This window comes from Pollicipes pollicipes, unplaced genomic scaffold (assembly GCF_011947565.3).
Source record: "Pollicipes pollicipes isolate AB1234 unplaced genomic scaffold, Ppol_2.1 Scaffold_2555;HRSCAF=2994_pilon_pilon_pilon, whole genome shotgun sequence".
Taxonomy (NCBI): Eukaryota; Metazoa; Arthropoda; class Thecostraca; order Pollicipedomorpha; family Pollicipedidae; genus Pollicipes; species Pollicipes pollicipes.
This window is the reverse complement of record NW_023596136.1, coordinates 9,961,357-9,977,903: the sequence shown is the minus strand read 5'-3', so window position 1 is coordinate 9,977,903 and position 16,547 is coordinate 9,961,357. Positions and strand designations below refer to the sequence as shown.

Below are 16,547 nucleotides of genomic sequence, written 5' to 3'. Positions count from 1 at the left end.
ATCAAACAGGTGTTTTAGATAATTGCTGCGATCTGCGCGCGGTGGGTAGGGTAAGTCCAGATCGCAGGTTAATTGACAATTAAGCCGGCGTTTCCAATGTAATGGATCTCATGCTGCAGGTAGGCCTGAGGCGCGATGCGTTAACGGTGCGGTTGACACGTACCGATGGCGGGTGTAATGGCCAGGAGCACGGCGCAGACGGCGATCATGGTGCGACCCGGTCCGCGGGGGAGGCAGACGTCTCCATCAGCCGCACCGGTCCCGCATCTGTGGGGCACGCATCGACAATAACCAGCCAGACACACAGGCGCATCGTACACACATGCAGCGCGGGTGCGTTACTGGCACCTAACCCGGCGCGTAGGGGACCCGTTGTGCCAATCGTCCGTCCCTATCCTGCACAAGACACCTGTACTCCTCAGAGCACACAGCTGCAGTTGTCTGGCCAGCCACACGTTGCTGACCGGTTCTGTGCTCTACAGAGCACACAGCCGCAGTTGTCTGATCAGTCACGCGTTACTGACCGCTTGAATACCATCGGGAACACTCTAGTGCAAAGCTTCACTTCTTTCTAAGATGTTATCTGTTTCAATGACTATAACGACATCGATAATCAATGCTTGCTCTTTTTGTGGTGGGTACGGCATTTTCCACGATGTAATCGCCTCTATCTTCCGGTGCTGCTTAAAACATAACACTTAAGTCAAAGTTGAGTCCCAACGTGGCTGAGGTACAAATGCAGCATACTTTCCCTTCCGACCATGGCTGCATTCGACGTTGCATTTCTACTCTGCATTCACTTTATTCGTTCTGTTGCTCGCCTAGCTCATCCCCAACGGAGTTCTTTCTTTTTCCCACCTCTCCCGCCTCTTCTTGATCCTTTGGTATGTAGGTATTTGCCGCATTTATGAGTAGGTACAGTGCAGCAGGTGCATCCTCGGCTTTGTTTTTTCATCTGACGTTATTGACATTGTTCCCTCTCCTTTGTTTTAGTTTTTGTTTACTTTTTCTCTTGCAGTTCATGCTCGGTGTTTATTTTTTCGTTGTACCTGCCGCTTAGTATATATGCAACATCATGCCTGCTCTTGCGCACCCCCATGCAGTTTGTTGCCCGCATCAACTGTGACGTCTTTACATAGGGTGCGGTTCTCTGGGATAATTCTGTCTGATTTATGTAACTGTCATGACGATTTGTATCCTTCGTGAGCTCGTTGTTCATACAATTCGGTATCGATTGCAACTGTTTTACGCCAACATTTCCCTCAGCAGTCGCGTTTCTTTATTTTTCACCTCGACGTTTTTAACACCACCACCATCCCCGCATTTTAGACTGCTGAGGAGGCTACCATGTCACTCTGGTCGTCTCCTTGATTTTTCAGTGTTTGCATTTGGCTGCAAATACTGCCGCCTACGTGATCACCATATATGAAGAGCAGGACCCCGAGTATGGGCACCAGCAGAGCCGCAGCAACGGCAATATATTTCTCAAATATTGTTGGACTGGTATCGCAACTGCTGGTTGTCATTATCATTACAAGATATGATACATCATGCCGATGGGCTTTCTTACGTCGCAACTGATCGCACCGTTGTGGGTCTATCAGTTTGACCGGAGCAGCAGGCGTCATAATACACGGCAGCAGTCATCGGTGGTAACCCATCAATATCTGTAGTGACACGAGCATCCTAGCAACGAACGCAGTAGTCAGTACACTAGGGAGCAGTCAGCCAGTCGACATCACATGCGTTTTGCAAAAAAACTGCGTTAGCTATGGTGTGAACGGATCTGCAGACTCGTTTAATTCACTTGCCGTTGTGCTTAAATAAACGATAGAAGCAAGTCATTAAGCCTCAGGGATTTCTAGAATGTAAGTCGAAAGCTCAAATGCTTATTTGACACCTCATAATGACTGATATCTTCGTTTTGTCCAGCATCTCCTGGCAGGACCAATGGCAAGGATTTTCCGTTGGGACAGGCTTTTACAGGGCTTTCCTGGATAAAATGAAGCCTTCTGAAAAGGGGGGGGGGGGCTTCCTGGGCAGCGTCGTACTCAAGGGAAAGAGACGGTGAGGGCATGAGCCCTCTTATTGAATTACTGCATGCATCATTGCTAATAAAACCGATGCTGACAACTCAAAGATCCGGTATGGTGAATAAGATGTGGTACTGCTGTCGGCTGGCTGACCATCTGATTATCCAGCAAAGGATTTCGCTTTCTAAAACAGGGCCACCTGTGCCAAACAGGGTCTGATGATGCGAAGCGGAGCCTCCTAATCCAGAGCAAGACGCTTCCGATTCAGAAAAGGATTCTAGCTAGGAAGCCTCGTTTTCTCAAAACAGGTCATCCTGATCGGGAACCGCGGCCATCTGACGCATGAAATGCATTTCAAAAATGGGGCCTCCTGTCCGTTTGAAAATGGGGCCTCCTGAACATAGAAGGTGACTCCTGACCCAGAACAGGGGGCCCCTAGTTTCGAACAGGGACCCCTCGAGCGGGCAAAGTAACCTTAACATAATATTGGCCCTGCTTATATATTGCTGATTTACGGGCAGCTACAGTATCTTTGAGTTTGGAAAAAGGGACCTCAAAAAAGTTGGAAGGGCCGAGCACCTGCTCTTGCCTCCCCATGCCTACCGGTAGGGGGGGGCAACTTCTCGTTCTGCCCCCCCCCCCCCCAGCCTCTTCTCCGCTTGGTTTAATGAAGGTGGGCTATTTTCAGAGCAAAAAGTAATTATGCAAACACATTTCTGTTAACCTGGAGCTACATCACATGAGAATTCTGGCATTTTGGTTCAGTTCCATTACGTCGACCAGCTAGTGCCTTTCCGCACAACTCAAAGGGGTGTGGGTGACCGCCTCGACGGGTACGTAACGGGCGAGTGTTCGTCTCGCGGGCTGAGCAGTCGGCAGGCATCCCCTCACGCCGTCACCAATGGGCTACGGCGGCCGTCGCATGCGCCGCGACTGGCCGTGGTAACAGAGCAGCGAAGCGCTGACCCAGACCAAAGGCACGGCGGCCTGCTCGGCAGACGGGGCCAGGTGCTGAACGACCAGACGGTGCAGACGGGGCCAGGTGCTGAACGACCAGACGGTGCAGACGGGGCCAGGTGCTGAACGACCAGACGGTGCAGACGGGGCCAGGTGCTGAACGACCAGACGGTGCAGACGGGGCCAGGTGCTGAACGACCAGACGGTGCAGACGGTGCCAGGTGCTGAACGACCAGACGGTGCAGACGGGGCCAGGTGCTGAACGACCATCTGTTATCACGCTAGTGAAGTCTTTGGTTCTGCGCACACCGGGGCGCCTATCAGACCAGACCAGACCAGGCGGGCGTGGGCTGCATATGATGTGTTTAGAAACACATTCGCTCCCGGTTGTAAAGGCGACAAGGGTAGTCAACCTTTATGGCAGTTCTCTGGTAACACATAAGAAGACTTTGACTCAAGAGCATAACAATGACCCCTTTTGATATTTATACACATTTTCGAACAGCCCTGTACGCATAACAATGTATTTCTCCGTTTCAGAATCGTGAAGGTGGTTATCTCTTCGCATTTTTTTAATTACCCGTTACTTTGCTCGTGACTTAAACCCACCATCAGAATGGGTGCCAGCCAGAACCCATTCTCAGAGAGGCGTAAAACGTTTAAAGCCTTCCCTTGAAAATGATCACTAAAACATAATACACTGATGGCCTCCGAAGCTCCATGCATTTTGTCCATGGTTGATTGAGCGTAATACCCTAAATAAATAATAGAAATATTTATGTGTTAAATAACTAACGTAAACCTTAAGATGAAAGAGAGTGGGTGGTTGTTCGGCAAGGCTGCATGCACCTAGGGGTACAGCTGCCGGGATTGAGCCCGCACAGATCCCATGAGGGGTAATTGCTCAGCGCTCAGACGGGGCCACTATCAGGAAGCACTTAAGCCCACTCAAGGCTGGCGCATCTGGCTTGTCTTGCACAAACAGGACGCTTCGCGAGAATGTAGGACAAATCGAGAACCAGGAAAGGAAAGCTGATAAAAAGCCTACTACCCACCTACTCGCAAGCCTTCTCCCACCTAATCGTAAGCTTGAGCTTTGAGTCCGTACTACCCACCTACTTGCAAGCTTGAGCTTTGCTACCGTACTACCCACCTACTCGCAAGCCTACAACCCACGTACTCGCAAGCTTGAGCTTTGAGTCCGTACTACCCACCTACTCGCAATCTTGAGCTTTGCGTCCGGCCGCAACGCTAGGAACTAAAAAACGTCGTAATGAAAACACCATCACCGTGTTTCCGTGTTACGTGTTTCCAATAGCCCTAAGGGCAAATCTTGACGGATTCATAAAACAGAAAAGGGGTGAAAAGGCTGGCAAAAGGAAAGGCACAAAACCAATCTGAACAAGATGCCGAAGCATGTATGCCCATAATCGGGTTAATCGACGACAATGATCTTACTATCAGGCCACCGTTAACTTACATGGTCGTAGCAAAGGTCGCATGCGACTAAAAACACCTGGCCACCCTTCCATCCATCCCACCCACCCGCTGCACACGACACGCTCCCACTCAGAAGAAAGTCAAGTTTGTCTAATTATGTTGCGAATCCTAGTTTTGAACTGACGCTTGAAGTGCTGGATGGATCTTGAGTTATGACTTTCTCGGTCTACTGCTGCACCGCGCGATGCATATATCGTCTTTCTGCATGGCTGTTTTTCGCACAAGGTATGCTCAGATGGTATGGCTGCGGCGTTTCCGAGGCCACGCTCTTACGATTGCACATCAGCGCAGAGCGTGGCACAACTGGCTTTTCAATGATCGGAGTGCTGTGCAGCACGCACAGGTCAAAGTAAGAAATATACTCATGTGCGGACAGCCAGCCTGAATGATTAATAGCATCCGATATGTGGTACCTTGTACCTTGTACCGTACTACTTTGGCAACGTGCTCACTGCATCTGTGCGTCCATGGGTGTAGGAACAGGGGGGGGGGGGGGCAAGGAGGCCTGGCTTCCCCACTTTTTAAGATGGGTGGGGGGCAGCAATGTTAACTACCCCCCCCCCCCCCCCCCCTCCACGTACACACACTTTTCATATTAAGGTTGTGTTGAGCTTACTTGTGCACAACATCAAACATGCATGCCGATTTGCCTAGTTCACCAGCCATTTTGCTGAAGATGTGTCATCTGTTTCGTTTGCCTATCGACCATCGCCTAGCATCACAGCCGCAGGACCGACGCCGCTCGGCCTGTGGAGACTGCATCACCGTCTGTTTTCTGGACAGATAAATAGCTACGGAAACACGGAAAGTAGAGATTCTACCTTAACTCTTGCAGTTCCACCACCAGATTCCAGCATCACTTCGTGGCGCTTTAAGGACCAATCCGTTCTTATCATCAGTCTAAAAATCGCAGACGTTAAAGATGCGCCCAGACTGCCTTCTAAATGTAAGATTTGATGTCCTGAAGCGTTCAAAAGTACTCCTTTCAAAAGCGTCATCATTTTCGTACACCCGTTGGCCACGGCTCAGTATTAGCTGCTGGGCCGACGCTGCGTGGCCTACGTAGATTTCAGCGTCTGTCGTCGAGGTACCTAGGCAGTGACACGTGCGTTTTTGTTACTATGATTTGCGAGTGCGCGAGCTCAAAACTACGTCACATACCTTGTATCACTGATCAATTTAAGTGTTGATAGGCAATTACTTCAGAAGTGTCATCATTTTCGTCCACCGGCGGGCCACGGCTAGGAGTTAGACACTGGGTTAATGCTCCGCGGACTATGGAGAGTGCACCGCCTAGTGCTGAGGTTTTTTGCTAAGATTTGCGAGCACGCATGTTAAAAAAGCACGTTACGTAAATTAAACCAATCGATTCTGACTGAATGTTGAACATTTCCAGACAAACATGTCTTGATCATGTTAATACACATTGTTGACCACTCGATCTACAATTAAACTTTCATCTCCAAATTTCGATCAAAAAACATATCGATTTACAATCTACCTTCGTGATATCTTAAACGTCTGTACAAACAAGATACAACTTCAAACAAAGCTTTTAAACTTTTTGGATCTAGAAAGAGTTCACTAAACCGTTGTAACTTAAGGGTGCCAGTGATTTATTCCCCGTGGTCGTTCAACGCCTGATTTCTGTAGTTTATTGACTTCAGAAAGCAAACAAAATTGATATCACGGTGGCTTCTGGTTTCTGCCCTGGTTACAAGGTAAAAACGACAATACAACGAAGAAAACCGTGCTCCTTGTAAATAAGTAAGCTATATCCGGGGATTTTTGGGGAGGGTCACCATAAAAGGGGCTTTTGTCAACCCTGTGTTTTCCCTTGACGAGGTTCTGGCTATGCCCCTACCTACACACAAAAGCAGATCAAGTCGGCTCTGTTGAACGATGGGCAACTGAACGTTCGTTGGGCATCGTCCTACCTATGGCAGGCAGCTTCCCGTGGGTTTTTTTCTGCGGTGGTGTGGTGTAAGGGAAGGTAATTCGGGAAGGCAAGCCATAATACTGTTGCAGTTGTCCAACATATGTTTTACACATCCATTTTGCAGTAACGCTGATCCAGAAATATGCTACAATAGAAGTCATACGGTCAGTTCGCAGTCAGTCATGCGGAAGTCAGCTGGTTCAGGGCAGTGGCTGCCGGCGGTGGACTGGAGCGGGGCCCAGATAATGAATATATCGCAGAAGGGCCTTCATTCTGCAGCTTAGTTTTTTTAACGAATCTTGTGTTTTATGACTTTTGCTATATTTCGTCTCCGCAGTTTCGAGCTTCTGAATTTATTTCCGCCTGAAATGCTGCGACAAGTCTTATCTCGTGAAAGGCAGTCAGCGAAATAAAGGCGTATGAAAAAATATGTCGCACTGTGATCCATCGATTCACTTTCAAGATCCCCACCAGCTTATGTCCGGGCTGTATTTTGGCATCCTGGAAATTTGGCATTTGGCATCTTGGAACCCTGTGGAGGCAGATATCTCCCCAATGATCGAAAACGCCTACCCGCTCGCGGAATTTCGCCTCCCTAGGAAAGACAATGCTGAAATAGACGAATAATCCTGGGAAGCTGGATAGCCTTATTTGCCGAATGGCATAGCTGAGTCGAAAAGGCATGGTTGTGCACCAGTGAGAAACAACTATAGATGCATATCTAGCTTAGCAGTCATGACATTTTAATAAAGAGCGATAACAACCTCAATCTCTGCCCTCCCCCTCCTCCACCTCCCACCGATCATTGGGCTTACTGGCCAGAAAAAAATTCCTGAAGTACGCCCTGAGCTTGGCCCCCTCACTTTTTAAAACGTTCCTAGGCATATGTGTGCGTCAGATAACACTAAACCCTTAGAAGCCATTGAATATCCTAAAGCAATGTTGTGAAGTCACCTCAGCCAATGTTTAAGTTAAGGTAATCGCTATGCTTTCGAACGTGTGAGCGAACGAACAATAACAAGTTGAGTATGTCTTATACCTTAAAAGTGCCCGTTTGGCCCATCCAGCCACACCGTCAAGCATCTGACCGTGTTGAGGCGCGGGACCGCCGGCGCGGCCAGGCTTGTGACCCGGCGGTCCCCGGGGCGGTGGCGGCGGCGGCGGCGGCGGGGCGGGGGGAGGGGGGGCTCAGGAGCGGTGCGGTGGATTGGACCGGGGGCGCCCCCCGCCGGCCGCGTGCCCGGGCATCCTTGCCGCCGCGCCGCCAGCGCCGTATTGATCGGGTCGGCCGGCCGTCGGCCGCCCACCCGGGCTCGACCCGCGGCCCGGACGAGCCGGGCCGACGCTGACGCCGACGGCCGCCGCGCCGCTGCGCCGGGAGCTCAGCTGACCGAGGCACACCGGCCAGCGGCGGCGGCGGCGGCGGCGGCAGCACGCCGACCCTCGCCCCCTGACTAGCGGAGGCCGGGGGACGCCACTGACAGGAGCCCAGTCTCCCGACGTGCGTTGGTGTTGGAGGGTTACCACTAAAAGGAGCCCTGCCTCCTGACGTGCGATGGTGGAGGGTCGGTCGGGGGGATCACCACTGACAGGATCGAAGCCTCCTAACGTACGGTGGTAAGGGGGGGGGGGGGGCGCCACTGACAGGAGCCCTGCCTCCTAACGTACGGTGGTAAGGGGCGCCACTGACAGGATTCTGTCCTCCTGACATGCGGTGAGGAGGGTGGGGGTTCACCACTGACAGGAGCCCAGCCTCTTCACGTGCGTTGGTGGGGGGGGGGGGGGTCACCACTGGCAAGATATCTGCCTCCTGACGCGCAGTGGTGAGGGGCACCCCTGGCAGGATTTTATCCTCCTGACGTGCGCTGGTGGGGGCTCACCACAGGAACCTGGTCTCTCTACATGCAGCGGTAGGGGGATTACCATGTGCAGGGGCCCTGCCTCCTGACTTAGAAGTGGGTCAACGATCCCCGCCGGTGGTACAGCTCTTCCTGATGACCAACAACCATGGGCCATACCTGACGGCTTTTTTACATGGTGTAACTTCTTTTACGCTGCATTTCGTCCCCGTTCGATTGACTCAGCGCCTGCATCTCTCCGTCCTTGCGTTGCCTCGCGCCCCATCAGCAAGGTCCCGCCCCTTCCATTCACCGTCACGAATCTGCCCGCCTGCAAGCCACTTGCCCGCATCTGGCTAGCGACTGCTCCCGATGCATCAGCTCGGCGCCGCCCTCCTCGGAGACGCGGTTTGGCAGGACGTACCTCCCCGCATCCTGATGTACCCATTGGCTGCCATCCACTCGCCATCACATTCATCTCACCGTATCCACACCATCGCCCGCATCCATCGACGCTGTCGTCCTGGCGGTGGGGGTTGGCCCCGCTCCACGAGCTCTTGGCTGCCCCGTCACAGCACTGACTCATCACCCTCTTCCCTCCAGCGTTGCCGCTGGAGACCTCCAGGAGTTTGTCACGTGATCTCTGCTCTGCGCGGCGACCTTGGTCGCTCTACAGTGGCGCATGCCACGCTTAGTATACATGTAAATTTCTGTGGTCACCGAGCACTGCGAGACATGCTAATCAGGAATGGTTGACAGGCTGAACAATATCCTTAATGGATTGATGTAGCCTTTGCCGTCGCACTGTGTCATGAGCTTGACGTACGCTTCTGACGAAAAATGAACACACTTTAGGCTGCTAGTCGCTCCATATATTTTTTAACTCGAAAAAGAATATCCATTAACCAGTAAGACTAAGATTTTGCGTTGAGGGACAATGACATACGTTGTGATAATTCGCATCGGACGCTGCCTAAGGATATCGGAATGGGACCCGTCGTCTTTAGAAACGCAAATGAACATAGGCATGCTAAGTGGAGCCATATGAAAGCCCCGTAATAGTCTCTTTTCATGAAGTCATCACGCGGGGTTCAGCGTTGTTTGGTGTTTAAGCGCAAACCTTAAATGATGTAGACGGATTATTTGCTGCGTGCCTATGTCTGACAGTTGTTATCGACGAGTTGGATGAATTTGGCATAGTTCACGCTTTTGGTAGCTCCACAAAGTATAGGTAAAACTACATGTTTAGCTTGGATGTCATGACAATAAATTGGGCTGTGCACGCATACAGTCTCCATTGCCGTGATGCCTCGGCTTAGGCCACAGCGTGTCACATTTCGGCCGGTTCTCGAAACGATGATATTGGCTGCCTCCTGGTCCACTGCTAGCGCAGTTGAGGATCACATTGGATGGAAGTCGTTTAATGATTTGCAGACGACGCGTTTGCCTTCAACGCACAGGTGGTCCCATGCTTATAACTGTTCTGATTCTTGAAGTTTGACACGGATCCTATGAATCGCCCGAAAACGGGCTGACCCATGGTCGGCGCACGGCTGGGGGCGGCGGACTGAATTGATTGACCCACACTTTGGACAGGGCAATAATTCGAATCCACCTCCACTATCTCGTTTCGCTGCGCCACCTAGTCGTCAAGATCTGTACCTGTTTCATGCTTTCCAGCTTTTCATGATCTGAATATTTTTTGTTTCTCAAATTTAAGTGGTACCTTAAACCTAAGCCTTAAGGTACCCACAGCAATCAACATCTTAGACATGTATGCGACGCTCAAATATGTCGAGGTAAAACAAATTGAATATGTTTGCTTAACATATACAAACGCCCTGAAAGTGTGTGCGTGGTGTGACAAAGTAGAGCTCTGCCAGCCACCGCCCGACAGGTTCCATTTGGTCGTTTCACATACGAGCTGTGGCCAGCGTTTGACGCACGGTGAGGCCTTCACCGCAGAGCTTAGCGCGGCATGGCAGTGTTTGCCCCACCATTTTCTCCGTGAGAGTTCGTGCCGGTCGATTCGGTGCCTCTGCTGGCGCGGCCCGGTCTGGGGACGGAGGGGGCGGCGCCGCGCCGGTCGGCCGCCACCCGCAGCGTCCACGGAGGCCGGCTGGACCCTCGCCTAGTGCAGCGTCCGCTGATAGTGACGTGGTACTAGGACCGTCGGAGACATATGCGCCCCTCCCCGTCTCGCTGGCCCCGGAAACACATATATCATGACCAACGGACCTGGTTTGGGTCAAGGACGAAACCACATGTTCACGATTGTTGACGCCCAATATGCTTTGATGTTTCTTTTGATGATCTGGACCAAACAGTTACAGGAGACCAGACCCGCCGACCTCAGTGTTTTGTATACACTCCGTTTGGACGGTTGCAGTAAGATGCATGCTGTTTGATATTCCCTGCTGCGATGGCCCGTGGCTGATCTCGTAACCTTGGTGGTCGCTCCCATCGGGGGACCCAAGGGACAGCCCAAGCAGCTCGAGCTGAGTTTGAGCAGCTTGGCAGCTGGAATCCGCAGCCCAAGCGATCCCTCAGTCACATCTAGCCGGAGGGTCTCGGCCAGACGTGCTTTGTTAACACTAGTGAGCCGAGCTTTGTTATTACTACCACACCGCATCACTACGAGTGCAACCTGTCTTCTAATCCTGACGGTACCGTCCCAGCATCGGTTTCTTTCACATGCCTGTCGCCACGTGAGGGAAGGTGCGGGACATTCAGTTCCCCTCAACTCTGCAGCAGATCGGTCCAACAAGCTCGTCAAGACTGAAACATGGCTCTTGCATAAACAGAAGAACTCCACCTAGATACTCTTCGAAGGCTCTTTCACTGTCACCCTGAACAAGTAAGGTCATCCCAGTGCTCTTTCTCAAATGCTTTCCATTGGTACACGGGGGCTTACTGATGTTCCCATCGGATACGCCGCGGCGTGGAGTAGAGGAGGACAATCCTGAAAGTCACCAAAAACGTATTTAACTGAGCATTATGCGTAAGGGGGGATGTTCCCTAACAGTCTACGTTCAGCCCTTAAATATCTGGGGTGCACTGAAATATGAATGGATCTAAAATTAAACTGCGTCTGTTGACCGGCATAGGTCGGGATGCTTAAAGCCAGGCACTGCTCGGGGCCGTTGGAAAGTGACCGTTCCTCCTAGAGTGCATGACGTTGGTGTGTCCGAGTGGCACGGTGCCCAACGGAATGCTATGAACAGATGTTACTCGCGCAGGCTTGCCTAACCTGGTTATTTGCATAAAGTGGTCTAGTTTCGGTGCGTGAATGCAAGCATTATTTATGAAGCGCTTCGGATGGCCCACACGGGTGGCCTTGTTTCATGGGACTTGCTAAGAAACACCTGCGGTAATGTGCCCTGAACCCAACACCAAGTTTGAAGTGTTCCAGTTTATTCAATACATTTACGACGGCCTTTTTGTCGGAGGGAACAGCGAAAAGGCCTTCGTTATGCGACGCAATGTAACGAGTTAGGCTATATCCACCTAGCGTCAGGTCGACCCTCGCTGGACGTAGCCAGCTGACCTGGCCATGTCAGCTGATATAACCGTCTGTAAACTGTGGGCCTCACATGCTGAGCCCTTCTGAATTACGATCCTGACTTTTTCCTCCTAGAGCACCCAAGTACCGTTCGTCAGGAGCTAGGTAGACAAACCAGGTAGCTCACACCGACTTTAAGGTGATGTTACCGACTGATATCGTTTGCCAGAATTGCGTGTTTAAGCGTGCATCAAACCACACTCTTAAGTTATGCTTTAATCGAAGATTGTGCTCTGGAAAAGGCAGGTGTGTAACACCAACATTTTACAGGATATCGGGCGGCACTTAGCCCATGTCCGTGTGGAGCTTATGCGTGACGCGCAGGAAACGCGACAAAGCGAGCAAGCGCATTCCCCTATTGAAAAAGTGCATATAAGTCGCGCAATGCGAAGCGTAGTTTTGTTTCTGGGCACCATGGCGTTTTGTTCCTGCATAATGATCCTCCTGTGTCTGATTGGGCATACATAACATGTCTCTCCTTCAGGCACCATGTATGTCTGATTAGGCATGCATGGCATGTCTCTTCTTCAGGCACCTACGCTGTAAAGCCTCATAACGGCAGATTTTCTCTGACACGCTGGTCAAGTTTCCAAGCAATTGCTCGGGAACGAGTGCCGACATTCACATCTGTTGGACATGGCAGACACAAGTCAAGGCCTAGGAATAATGCCCACTGCCTGATCGAGGAGTCGTCGCTGACATGTTAGCTAGTGTCAGACGCCAACTGGTTACACGAGGGATATTCGGGGATTGCAATGCCCGAAACCACTTCGGATGTTCCTAAGGGCTCGAACTTAGTCATACATGTGCCTCGTCCCTGAGATCTCTTCCCGGACGCCAGATCCTGCTTCCTGGCCCCGGAACCAGGAAGAACCTCGGAACTACTTTTAATAAAGCTGGAGATCCAGCAAAACCAAGATCTAGCTCATAATTGTGCTGAGGAGTTAGCAAGAGCCAGGACCCAGCTTGGCAGAAGAGGAGTCCGGTAAGAGCTAAGATTCAGCTTGGAATGGGTACAGGGATCCAGCGGCAGCCGGGACCCAGCCTGGCAGAAGAGGAGTCCGGTAAGAGCTGGACTCAGGTTGGAATAGGTGCAGGGATCCAGCAGCAGCCGGGGCCTAGCGCGTAATTATACAGAAGGGGCCGGCACGAGCCCTGGTCCAGCCGAAAACAATGGCCAGAGACCCAGCGAGAACGCGGATGCACCCTTAATTAGGCCGTCGACTTAGCAACAAACGAAGTCCAGTATGCAGTCAAGGACTTTAGATGTAGTTCGGAACCAGGAGAACCTGGTACCAGTGAGAACTGATATGCTGCCTGACACATTGGATACGAACCAAGTATGTTGCATTTACATTTATGGAGTGAATGCTATAGAGGATTTGCTGATACTTTCTGTTATATGATATTTTATATGAAAGCATATCAGACAACATGCCTTCAATGGCAAATTGGCAAAAAAAGTTGACGAATGGTACGCATGCGGGGCTTACAAATGGCAATGTGGAACAGGAACCCGGATCTGGTATTTGATGAGAGAACCATTGAGAGCCAGAGGTCATGGTCCAGTGTTTGTGAGCAGCAGGTCTCAACCAGGAGTCAAACTCTTTTTCTTTTGTGAAGAAGCTAACACGAACCAGGAGTGAGGGCCGGATTTTTGTGGAAGAACCAATATGAACACGGAATCAGCGTTGGTGCTTGTGATGTGGAAAATGAAGGAACCAGCAATCAGGGTCTGGCGTTTGTAAAGGAACCAATAGGAGCCGGGAATATATATATATATATATATATATATATATATATATATATATATATATATATATATACGTAAGTATGTATGTATGTGTATATACGCATTGTTTGTAGAAGAAACCGTGAGCCGTGAGGTTCAGAAATAATGGTCCCGTGTTTGCAAAGCGACTGATAGGATCCAGGAACTCAGAAGCTGGTGTTCCTGAAAGCATCAACCGGAACTAGGATTAAGGGTTTGGTTCCATGGAGGGAAAGTGAACGCCATGTGCCAACACTGAAAACCAGGCACATATCCACTGCAAAATCATGCATTTGACATCCATGAAATGTTGCCTAAACATCGTTGATTTGAAAACTTATCAACATAGGCCATACTCAAAATTCGCATCGGATTGCGGCCGGGGCATGACTGTCCCATGTGCGTACAATCAGCTTTGAAACAAAGGTGGAAGTGATTCGGTCGGTGCTGTCTCATCAATGACATTTTGACCCTACATTCCCTGTCGCGGTTTATTACACGCCACCTCACATGGCGACCGATACAGATGGCTTGCGACGTCAGCGACCGCTGCAGTCACATGTGGCGTTCTGAAGACAGACTGTCTCCTTCTTAACGTCTTAACGTCACGTCTAAATATTCGCATTATCCAAGCCTCCCAGTTGTCGGAACAAGCTGGCTTACCTATGCACGACGTGGAGTGGCGGCCATGAGAGCGGTCTCCTCAGCCGACGCTGCACGGTCCGGAGCGACTCAGACGGGCGGGGACGAGGCTCCCCGCGGAGGGGACACTGCGAACTCCGGCCGCGATCACAGCCGGCGGCGTAGCGGGCAGGCGTCGCCGCCTCCGCCTGCGCCGGTCACCTGTCACGGCCGGCACCTGACCGGTCGCCGCTGACCGCCCCTCGCCACCGCCGGTCCTGGCGCACCGTCGCCGCCTGCGTCGCCGCCGCCGGCGTCTGGAGCCAGCACCTGACCGAATGCTGCTGATCGCACCGGCCGCCACCGGTCCTGGCGCACCGTCTCTGCCGCCGCCGCCGCCGCCGCCGCCGCCGCTCGCCGACGTCTGGAGCCGGCAGCGCGCCGCGGCGTATTGACCGCACGCCGGCCGGCCCCCGCAGCAGCGCGGGCCGGCCGCGTGCCGCCGGTCCTCCACCGACCGACGCTCCTGTCACGTCGGCCACGCGCCGCCGCTCGGGCCGTGGCGACTGTGTGCTCTGGGTTTGAGGCTGGTAGTGCTTGATCAGACGGGCGGGTATGTCTGATGGCGAGGTTGCGGGACATACCAACGGCCGTTTATCACGAAATGGTTCGCAATTCCAAGTGCCCCTCGACTGGCGGCCATTTCATCATCTTATGCATTTTGCAGTCTTGTACGCGAGGCTATAAATATGCTGCAAACTTGATACGAGCAAAACAGGATTTTCGCCCTCGGTTTTCGGGCTGATAAACTTTTGAGCTAAAAGTGAAGGGCATCCATTACACAGGTATCCACCAGCTTTAGGACGTTATCGAGCAATCATCAATTTATCTACATTAGGAGAGAACGCAAAGCTTCAAGCCGGTGTTCGCTATTACTCGTGACCATGGTCTAATCAAATCACCGGCAGTGATAGCTACCGCGCACAGCCAACAGTCTTCGCGGCGCGCGGTCGGCTGCTTCATCCCAATAACCAGCAGACCAGCTGAGAGCTGTTCGTCTAGGTTGACTCACAACGCTGTGTTCCGTTGCTGGGGCTTGAGCGCTCGGCTCAGCTGGCTCCCACGGGAGATGAAAGAGCTGTACAGGCACCCGCACATTTTGGTCAGATCTGCTCAAGCATAGTTTTGGGAATGGAAAGGTACTGTGGGTGCCTTGGCATCCCTCTTCGCAGCAAGGCCAAATATTTACTCCGTGACAACAAATGGTCGTTTTCAAAATTGGTTTTAGCATCCCGCCCCCCCTCTTTCGGAGGCGTTTCTTCGCCGATGAGCTTTAAAATACTACTGCGATAGTGTCTTGGGCTCAGTGACACAATCAGTACCTGAGACTTTATGTAATCCCCGTCTCTCACCCTGGCAGGAAGAGCGGGCACTGCGGAAACTGCTGCGGCTCATTATGTGCCAGTTTAGAGAGGTTGTGCATGGTCATCATGACAGTACGAGGCTGCTGATCACCCGAAGTCCTTACTTCAAAGAGCCAGAGACGAAGCCATCAACATTCAGCGCCCACCGACATGGATAAAAGCCTATTGGTGATGTGCCTGGAGCTGGCGGTTTGTTCGGCGATTTATTCAGCGACGAGTTCCGATTGTTCCGAAAAGAGGTTTCAAAGTCAATCACGGCACGAGAACAGCAAAAATGGCATTTATTTCGTAATATCATGAGACCTTCAAGGTTGCAAGCTAGGTCAAAATATGGGAGCTCGATATCATCAAAAGGTTTCCAGCCGAATCAAAACCTGCAAACATCAAAAGATTCAAAAGCGCAAAAACTAGCGTCCGTCAAAAACTCCTGACCTCTGAACTTCATCCTTTAAGATCAAATTCAGGCTCAAGAGACGAGGAACTCCAATCACTAGCAAATAACCGGCAACTCCTAAACTTGTAAGCATCAAAATATTTACAAGCACAAGAACTTGTGATATGGAATTCCCCGTCCTTTGAGCTCACTTTGATCTTGAAAGGTAACCTTAAAAGGTCAGGACTTTTTGACGGATGCTTGTTCTTTCTTTGTTGCATATTCTGGTGCTGGCAAGTTTGAAATAGGACGGCAATTTTTTGGTGAGCTCCCCGTCTATTGAGCCTGAATCTCACGTTGAAGGATAACCTTCAGAGGCCAAGACTTTTTGACGGGCGCTAGTTATTGCGCTTGTGAATATTTTGATGCTTGCAAGATCCCGTCCTTTTACCCAGCTTTTGATCCCGTAGGTCGCTTGGCATTGCAGAATGAATGTCATTTTCGATGTTCTCGTGCCATAACTGTCCTT

At 51.3% G+C, this 16,547-nt stretch overlaps 1 long non-coding RNA gene across 1 annotated transcript in view; it reads right to left on the bottom strand.

The window, feature by feature from the left end:
• LOC119112418 (uncharacterized) overlaps window positions 1-14,403 on the bottom strand; it is a 17,500-nt gene extending 3,097 nt beyond the window's left edge. Inside the window, exons 1-2 of the long non-coding RNA XR_005095714.1 lie at window positions 14,264-14,403; window positions 164-267 (exon numbers count right to left, since the gene is read on the bottom strand). This is a non-coding gene — a long non-coding RNA (uncharacterized LOC119112418). The remainder of the gene's footprint in view (window positions 1-163; window positions 268-14,263) is intronic.
• Window positions 14,404-16,547: the final 2,144 nt, after the last annotated feature.